Source organism: Dipodomys spectabilis, unplaced genomic scaffold (assembly GCF_019054845.1).
Source record: "Dipodomys spectabilis isolate Male_0828 unplaced genomic scaffold, ASM1905484v1 ptg000583l, whole genome shotgun sequence".
In the NCBI taxonomy this organism is placed as follows: Eukaryota; Metazoa; Chordata; class Mammalia; order Rodentia; family Heteromyidae; genus Dipodomys; species Dipodomys spectabilis.
This window is the reverse complement of record NW_024871260.1, coordinates 1,684,544-1,691,851: the sequence shown is the minus strand read 5'-3', so window position 1 is coordinate 1,691,851 and position 7,308 is coordinate 1,684,544. Positions and strand designations below refer to the sequence as shown.

The following is a 7,308-nucleotide window of genomic DNA, read 5'->3' as shown; positions in this document are numbered from 1 at the left end:
CTTTAACAAATCTTTACACTTGCTGCAGTATTCATTATGGCAGGTGCCTTGTATACAATAATTGAATTCCTCCTCCTACAATTTCTTAAACAACAAATATCTGGAATTATTTTGTTGTGGACAGGTTAATCTTGACTTTATTCTTAATTGTGTGCTTATGGAAGAAATACATGATTCTAAAATTTCACGACAATTCTTTTGAACTTACTTTTTCTTTAATAGTCTAGTTTAAGAAAATCAGTTGCACTTTAGAGATAAAAAAAAAACTGTTCTGTGCTCAATTTGGCAGGACATACACTAAAATTGGAACAATATAGACAACATTAGCATGGCAGCAGTGCAAGGATTACAAATGCAAATTACTGAAGCATTCCATTTTTACAACAACAGCTGGAGGCGATGTGGCCAGAAGGGAACCCTACTGCATTATTTGTGGGAGTGTAAACTTGTCCAACCACTTTGGAAATTAGTGTGGAGGTTCCTCAAAAGAGTCCATATACAGCTCTCCTATAACCTAGCAATCACACTTTTGTGCATTCACCCAAATCACCACATGCAAGACCATATTAAAACTACCAGCACAACTGTTTATTGCAGCATCATTTAACATAGCTAAGATATGGAACCAAACTCGATTCCCCTCAGTAGATTAATGGATCCAGAAAATGTGTGTGTTTGTGTGTGTGTGTGTGTGCATGCGTGTGTGTATATGAATTGTATGCCTACATCAGAAAGAATGGCATCACCCAATTTGTTAGGAAATGGAAAGACTTGGAAAAAATTATATTAAATGAAGTAAGCCAAGTCTCAAGGAACATATTTCCCATGGTATCCCTTATTTGCAATAATTAATATATGTCTGGGATAAGCAGAAAAGATCATAAGCTATGTGCATAGGACTAGATAAGATGATATTAAGATAAATGAACCCCAAGATAAGAACGTAAGTTTTTTTTTCTTTCTTGCTGTTGTTTCTAATGTATTTATAATGTACAATGTGATTTTTTTTCCTTTTTTTATATAATCCTCCCTCATAGTATAACCCTTGTTTTCACTGTATTCAATGTTGGTGCTCCTGCATCTTGTATATCTACTTCGCTAATTTGGGGAGGGAAAGAGAAAAAACAAAATGCTTAGATAGAGATGCAGGTTGACCCATTGTAACAATGCGATGCACAAGACACTATGTTGAAAAACAAACTTCACAATTTAGGAGGGCAGGGGGTAGTGAGGGGTGGAGGGGTTGGGGAGTGTATTGTGGAGGTGTGAGGGAAGGGATGGTGGGAAAAACATTTAAATAAAAAAATAAAATACATGAGAGCAGTAACACAAGAGATGGGAGTGGGGGAAATACTGTACTATACAAAGAAGAGTAGAACAGCTGTGGAGAGCAATAATTTTGCTTTAACATAGGAGGAATGAACTAGCATACAAATTTTCAGCCTCATGTCAGTCACTAAGAAGAGTGGAAAAATGCACAATCAGTAAACCAATAGCGATAAAATAGAACACTAAACAATGAAGAGGAACAGATGACTTGGACCAAGAATAACAAATGACACAATTAAGAAACAAATAACAAGCTGGTAAGTTTAAAAAAATTAACCATACTTCTATCAAATCTTTTTTACCTCATAATTTGTTAGAACTATAACTTAAATCACAGATTAATAGCATATTATTTTAATAATAAGTTACTTATTATTGATTTCTTAAGTTTAATGTTTAATATATAATTTAAATTTTAGTATCTATGGCAACGAAGAAAGTGAAACTAAGTTTAATAAGTTTAATAATATATTTCATGAATTGTAAAATTGAGAAACATTAGAATTTAAACAAATAATATATCATTATTGTTTCAATTCTGTGAATTATGTAATAATTATGTAATAATTCAAAGTGTATTCTTAATGTTAAATAATAAATAATTGCACATGACTCTTGGTATTAGGCAGAAGGGTTCAGCACCGTGGTAAAATTCACACAATACTGTACATGAGCGTATGACTCCTCTCTAGCTTATATTGTGGAAATTTGATTTCTACATGCATGTTAAATTCCTGTCTAGGTGACAGCTATACAATTATATATGTGAGGAGTATTTCAGATGATACTTAAAAGTCATATTCATTAATTAAATTTTTATTATTTTGTACTAAATAAATATTTATAGACAGACTGAATTTCTGAGTAGATGATGGTGTATGTGTGCCAGATTACATGTATTGAGGATTATTTAATATTTCTGACATTGTTTCTACAGTTAGATTTAATTTTCCATAAGGGGTTAAGTGTATTACATTGGATATATGAAAGTAAACTGAATGTTTATTCCATTAATCCTTTGCCACTTGTCTAATCCCAATATAAATTATCCATGTGTTTGAAGTAATGAAAATAACAACAGATATAAGCAAGATAAATCAGTCATACTAGACAAGTATTTTCACCTTTATTTTGATAGTTGGTCCTCTTTTACACTACAGAATATTCTTGGGAAAATGTGCTCCAGGCTGACCACAACTGCAGAATATTTTGGTTTGATCTGTCATAAGAGTAGGAAAGAAGGTGAACCTTCCTTCCAAAAGTCAGCTCCCAGGGATGTGATCTGTTTTATGGTGGTGACTTGGAAATGAACATTTTTCACAGTTAATCTTGAAAAGCAATCTTGATAGACCATTTCTGTACATGGTTACAAGGATTATTCATGGCTTTTCAAGGATGCCAAATTGCCTCATTTTGAGACAATTAAAACAGGAATTTAGTTAGCTGTTCTTTGTATCTTTAGGAGATAAAACCATTGACTCTAGGCCAGAGAAATCAATGGGGCCCAGAGAAACTACTACCTTGAACAGTAATCCTAGACATCTAAAAACAAACAAACAAACAGTAAAACCTCCAGTAAGCACAGCCAGTTAGGGCTGCTATCACAGTCTACATGAAGTCAGTCAAAAAAAAAAAAAAACCAGAAGCTGAGAATCAGTTAGCTGATAACTAATATATTTTTATGAGGGAGAATGAAATGAGATTCCAGAGAGAGGGTCAGAAAGACTGATCAGAGAGACTAAAATTGGTCACACGAAGATTGGAAAATAGAATTCCTTGTGGAAGAAATAAATCATACAAAGCCTGTGCATGTAAGTACAAGACAGCAGACCAAATTTCAGAAACGCACAATTTCTTAGAGGTCAGCTTAATGAATTATCCAAGGAAATCTTTCAATTCTTAAAAATTTACCACATGTGGGAGAAGGCCAATTGCTGAAGAGAAAGAAAATGGCATCACTCTGATAGGAGGTCCAATATCACATTAGGAAGCAATCAAGCACAGATTTGTAATAAAAAGAGAAAAAACATTATTCCAAATGAGGGTTTCATTTCTTATGATGTAATAGTTTCTGATTTAGGTGCTAGAGATTACCGTACAATTGATCCAGTCTCACAGCTCAGTTAATATTGACTACAATATTCCCACATGTAGGAAGGAGAAAATTTACAAATGTCTGATGACTGAGTTGAGGGAGAAGTGTTCTAATAGTGATATCTGAAGTTTAAACCCAATATAAGAGACGGATTTAATTCTTTTATAAAAAAAAAAAAGAACCATTTTTAGCCTGGTGCCAGTGGCTCACAGCTGTAATCGTAGCTACTCAGGAAGCTGAGATATGAGGACTTCTGTTCAAAGCCAGCCTGGGTAGTAAAGTCTCTGAAATTCTTATCTCCATTTAATCACCAGAAAACCAGAAGTGACATTGTCGCTCAAGATGAAGAGCACTTACCTTGAGTTGAAGAGCTCAAGGTCAGTGCCCAAGTCCACTCTTCAAGCCCCTTGACCAACAACAACAACAAAAATCTCCCTTTTCTTGGACTGCCCACATCTTTTCTTAATATTCAACAAAGAAGGCATTTTATCACCCAGTATATTTAAGTCCTATCCTAGCTACTGCAAATAGAATGATTTGGTATCTTATGTCAAGAGATTCGTATTTGTGGAAACAAATACCAGCAGTAGTAACTTTCTTTCCAGTCCTTGAACTCTGGGCCTGGGCTCTGAACATGATTATGCTAGCAGCTTTACCATGAGCTTGTTTGTTATTTATTGGATTACTGTCCATGAGGAGTATTACTGAGTCATAAGGGAGATCTAGGTTTAGTCTTTTGAGGAATCTCTGTACTGCATTCCAGAGAGGTTGAAAAGTTTAATTTCCCACCAACAGTGTAATAGACTTCCCAATTTACTACATCCATGCCAGCATTTGTTATTATTAGTTTTCTTGATAATGGCCATCCTAAATTAGACGAGGTAGAATTTGTCTTGTTTACTTGTAGATTTGTAGGCACTTTCTTGCTACCATAAATGAATCAATGAAACCTATATTTCTCTGAGTCTGTATTCCTTTCTCTTAGTATAATTTCCCCAACCTTTCATTTTCCTTAAGACTGGTGAAAAGTCATCCTTTTTGATGAGTGAATAGAATTCCATTTTGTGTGTGTGTGTGTGTGTGTGTGTGTGTGTGTGTGTGTGTGTGTGTGTGTTCATGATGCCTATAGGCCCATGGTTCATTTCTAAGCCTTCTGTTTCATCTGTCATTTTGTAATTCCATATTAAATTTGGATTGCTTTCAAGACTGCATTGAAGAATATTATTGGGATTTTAATGGGTATTGCAATGTCAATTGTTTGGGGGCAGTATTTTTCCAATGCTCCTGTTTGGAAGAATTAACATCCTTAAAATTGCAATATTGAAAGACTTTCCATTTCCTTTAATCTGCTTCAATTTCCTTTTTTAGATTATTAATATTTTCACAGTAGAGTTCCTTCGCATATTTAGTTAAATTAATTAATTCTTAGTTGTATTGTTGTTTCTTTGTTTAGATTTGATTAGATTTTGAGGATAATAAATATGAGTTTGCTTTTTGGATTTCAGCCTCAACCTTCCCATTGTTGGTAACACAGAAAAACTACTGATTCTTGTGGGTTTTACACCCTGCTACATTGCTGAATGTTAGTATAACCTTTACTAATTTGAGGGAGGAACATATAGGTCCCTTTAAATATAGGATCATTTCATCTGCACAAAGGGTTAGATTTACTTCTTTCCTATTTGAATTCCCTTTATGTGTTTCTCTTGCCCTTACCTCTTGCAACATGAAATATATGTTACTATGTTAAAAGAAAGAGAGCAGACTTTTTAACCTATTTGCTACAAGAAAATTAATATTAAGCAGAGCTAATTGAAGTAATTACTTATTTACTCTTCAGATGGTGAGTATAGTTCTCTTGGATATCTTGGAAGAAAACACTTTACTGGTGCATTACATTGAAATAACTGGCTAAACTTTCTTCTTCAGAAAGGCAAAAGCACATTTCTTTCATATTAGTATTATAAAATCATAAATAGCTGCATGTTGAATTGTTTTCCTCAGCAATTTTGAATTCTATTCTTCATCCATCAGGTATGTAGAGCTTTGAATGACCAATTATTTAAATTCCTATATTGCTTATATTGTGATGTAAATCTTAGGAATATTAATATGGATTTATCTTTGAGTCTCATCGTGAGATACATTCATATTAAACTTATGCAGTCTCAAGAAAGAAACCTGAGTATTTTACTCTTTTCTATGTTTTATTCAATAAATCTTTTCTTTTTAGAAATATGCTCTCATCTTTAATATTATTCCAGTAAACATCATGTATTTCTAGTAGTTTTACTGAAATAAATATCAAGTTTGGAACAGAAAGACAAACCCTACTCAGCGTTATCACTTTAAAGTAAATCCTTGGGGATTATTTTTATACATAAAAATATAAAAGTGCAGTGAACATGTTTATACACGAATAATATAATGGTTAAGTCAATTAGACACAAAAACTACCACATCAAATCTCAATTTACTCAAAGGCACCAAAATATTTGTGTTCACGAATTTTTAGAAAATGACTAGTCAAAACAAAGTTTATATAATATTTGAAATTTAAAAAATGAAAATTAGACCCAGATTTGCTGTCAATATCCTGATTCAAGGAATACATTTACTCAGCAAACCGAGAAACAAAAAATAAGGGATTGTCACATAGAATGAAAGATGTAGAAGCACACTGTCTTTCCTTAAGATGTTAAGCACATGCAAATAGTCTGATTTTTTCAAAGATACTATAAAAATTCACAAGAGGATTTGAGATCAGAAGTGATACATAAGCAAAGTAACTGGAAATCTGTATATGTAAATTGGGCTTTCAATATAGGATGACAATTTTTCAATAAATAAGCCTATAGAAGATGATTTTGTATCTCCAACACACAGCCAGTATTCTACATTTCCCTACATACTCCCATTCTCTAACCTCAGTTTCTGATCAATATGCTTCTAATTTCATCATGTCAATTGCTACTAAAATAACAAGGTGGGTGTTTTTTTACGTTTCTAGATCCAATAAATTTTAGTATTTTGGAATAGTAATATAAAATCATGAAGTTTGACTTGAATAATAAATTTGGGGATATTGTATTCAGGATACTGTTAATTGGCCTGAAGCAGCCAGGGATCCTATTATGAATACACAGACATACAGTATACTAAGAACAAGGGACCTGATCTCAGGGAAAGATACAGGACCAGGCAAGATCCTAAAGCAAAGAAAAACCATAGGAGCAAACATCAAACCACTATCAATACAAAAGAATGAAACTGATCTCTGATGGGTCTGGGTGGTAGTTCTGTCTGTGTGTGGGAGAGAGAGAGAGAGGGAGGAAGAGAAAGAGAGAGAGAGAGAGAGAGAGAGAGAGAGAGAGAGAGAGAGAGAGAGAGAGAGAGAGAGAGAGAGAGAGAGAGAGAGAGTTTAGAGTGGCTTCCATATTTGCAGTCCATAGAGCATTACTTGTTAGGGAGAAGGTGCTCATATTAGAGCTCTGATACCACTGTCATCACTTTTTATTGTGAAAAACACTTGCTTAAACTCTAATTAAAAAAGGGAAAAGTAAACTAACATTTTACACGATTGTTTTCAGAATTAATTGGTATATTTAAGGCCAAAAGGAGAAACTGGAGATTAATATGATATATTTGTCCCTTCTGAATATTACACAACAATAGCTGTGATTTCAGGAGTCTCCTGCATTGTCCTCACAGCTGAATTACTAATATGCTTAAGAATATGAAACATATGATAGAGAAATAGATCAGCCAGCAAGCACAAAGAACTAGTGATAAAATCGAACTTTTAAGCAGGTTGCCACATCTTTGAGGAATGTAATTCCTTCTTACGAATTTTAAATTTTGTGGCTTCCCTCTGTCATTAAAAG

At 33.6% G+C, this 7,308-nt stretch overlaps 1 non-coding gene across 1 annotated transcript; it reads left to right on the top strand.

Annotated features, from left to right (window-relative positions):
- The first annotated feature begins 273 nt into the window (after positions 1-273).
- Positions 274-380, top strand: LOC122100557. The gene has a single exon (XR_006146199.1). It is a non-coding gene; the product is annotated as a U6 spliceosomal RNA (small nuclear RNA).
- The last annotated feature ends 6,928 nt before the right edge of the window (positions 381-7,308 follow it).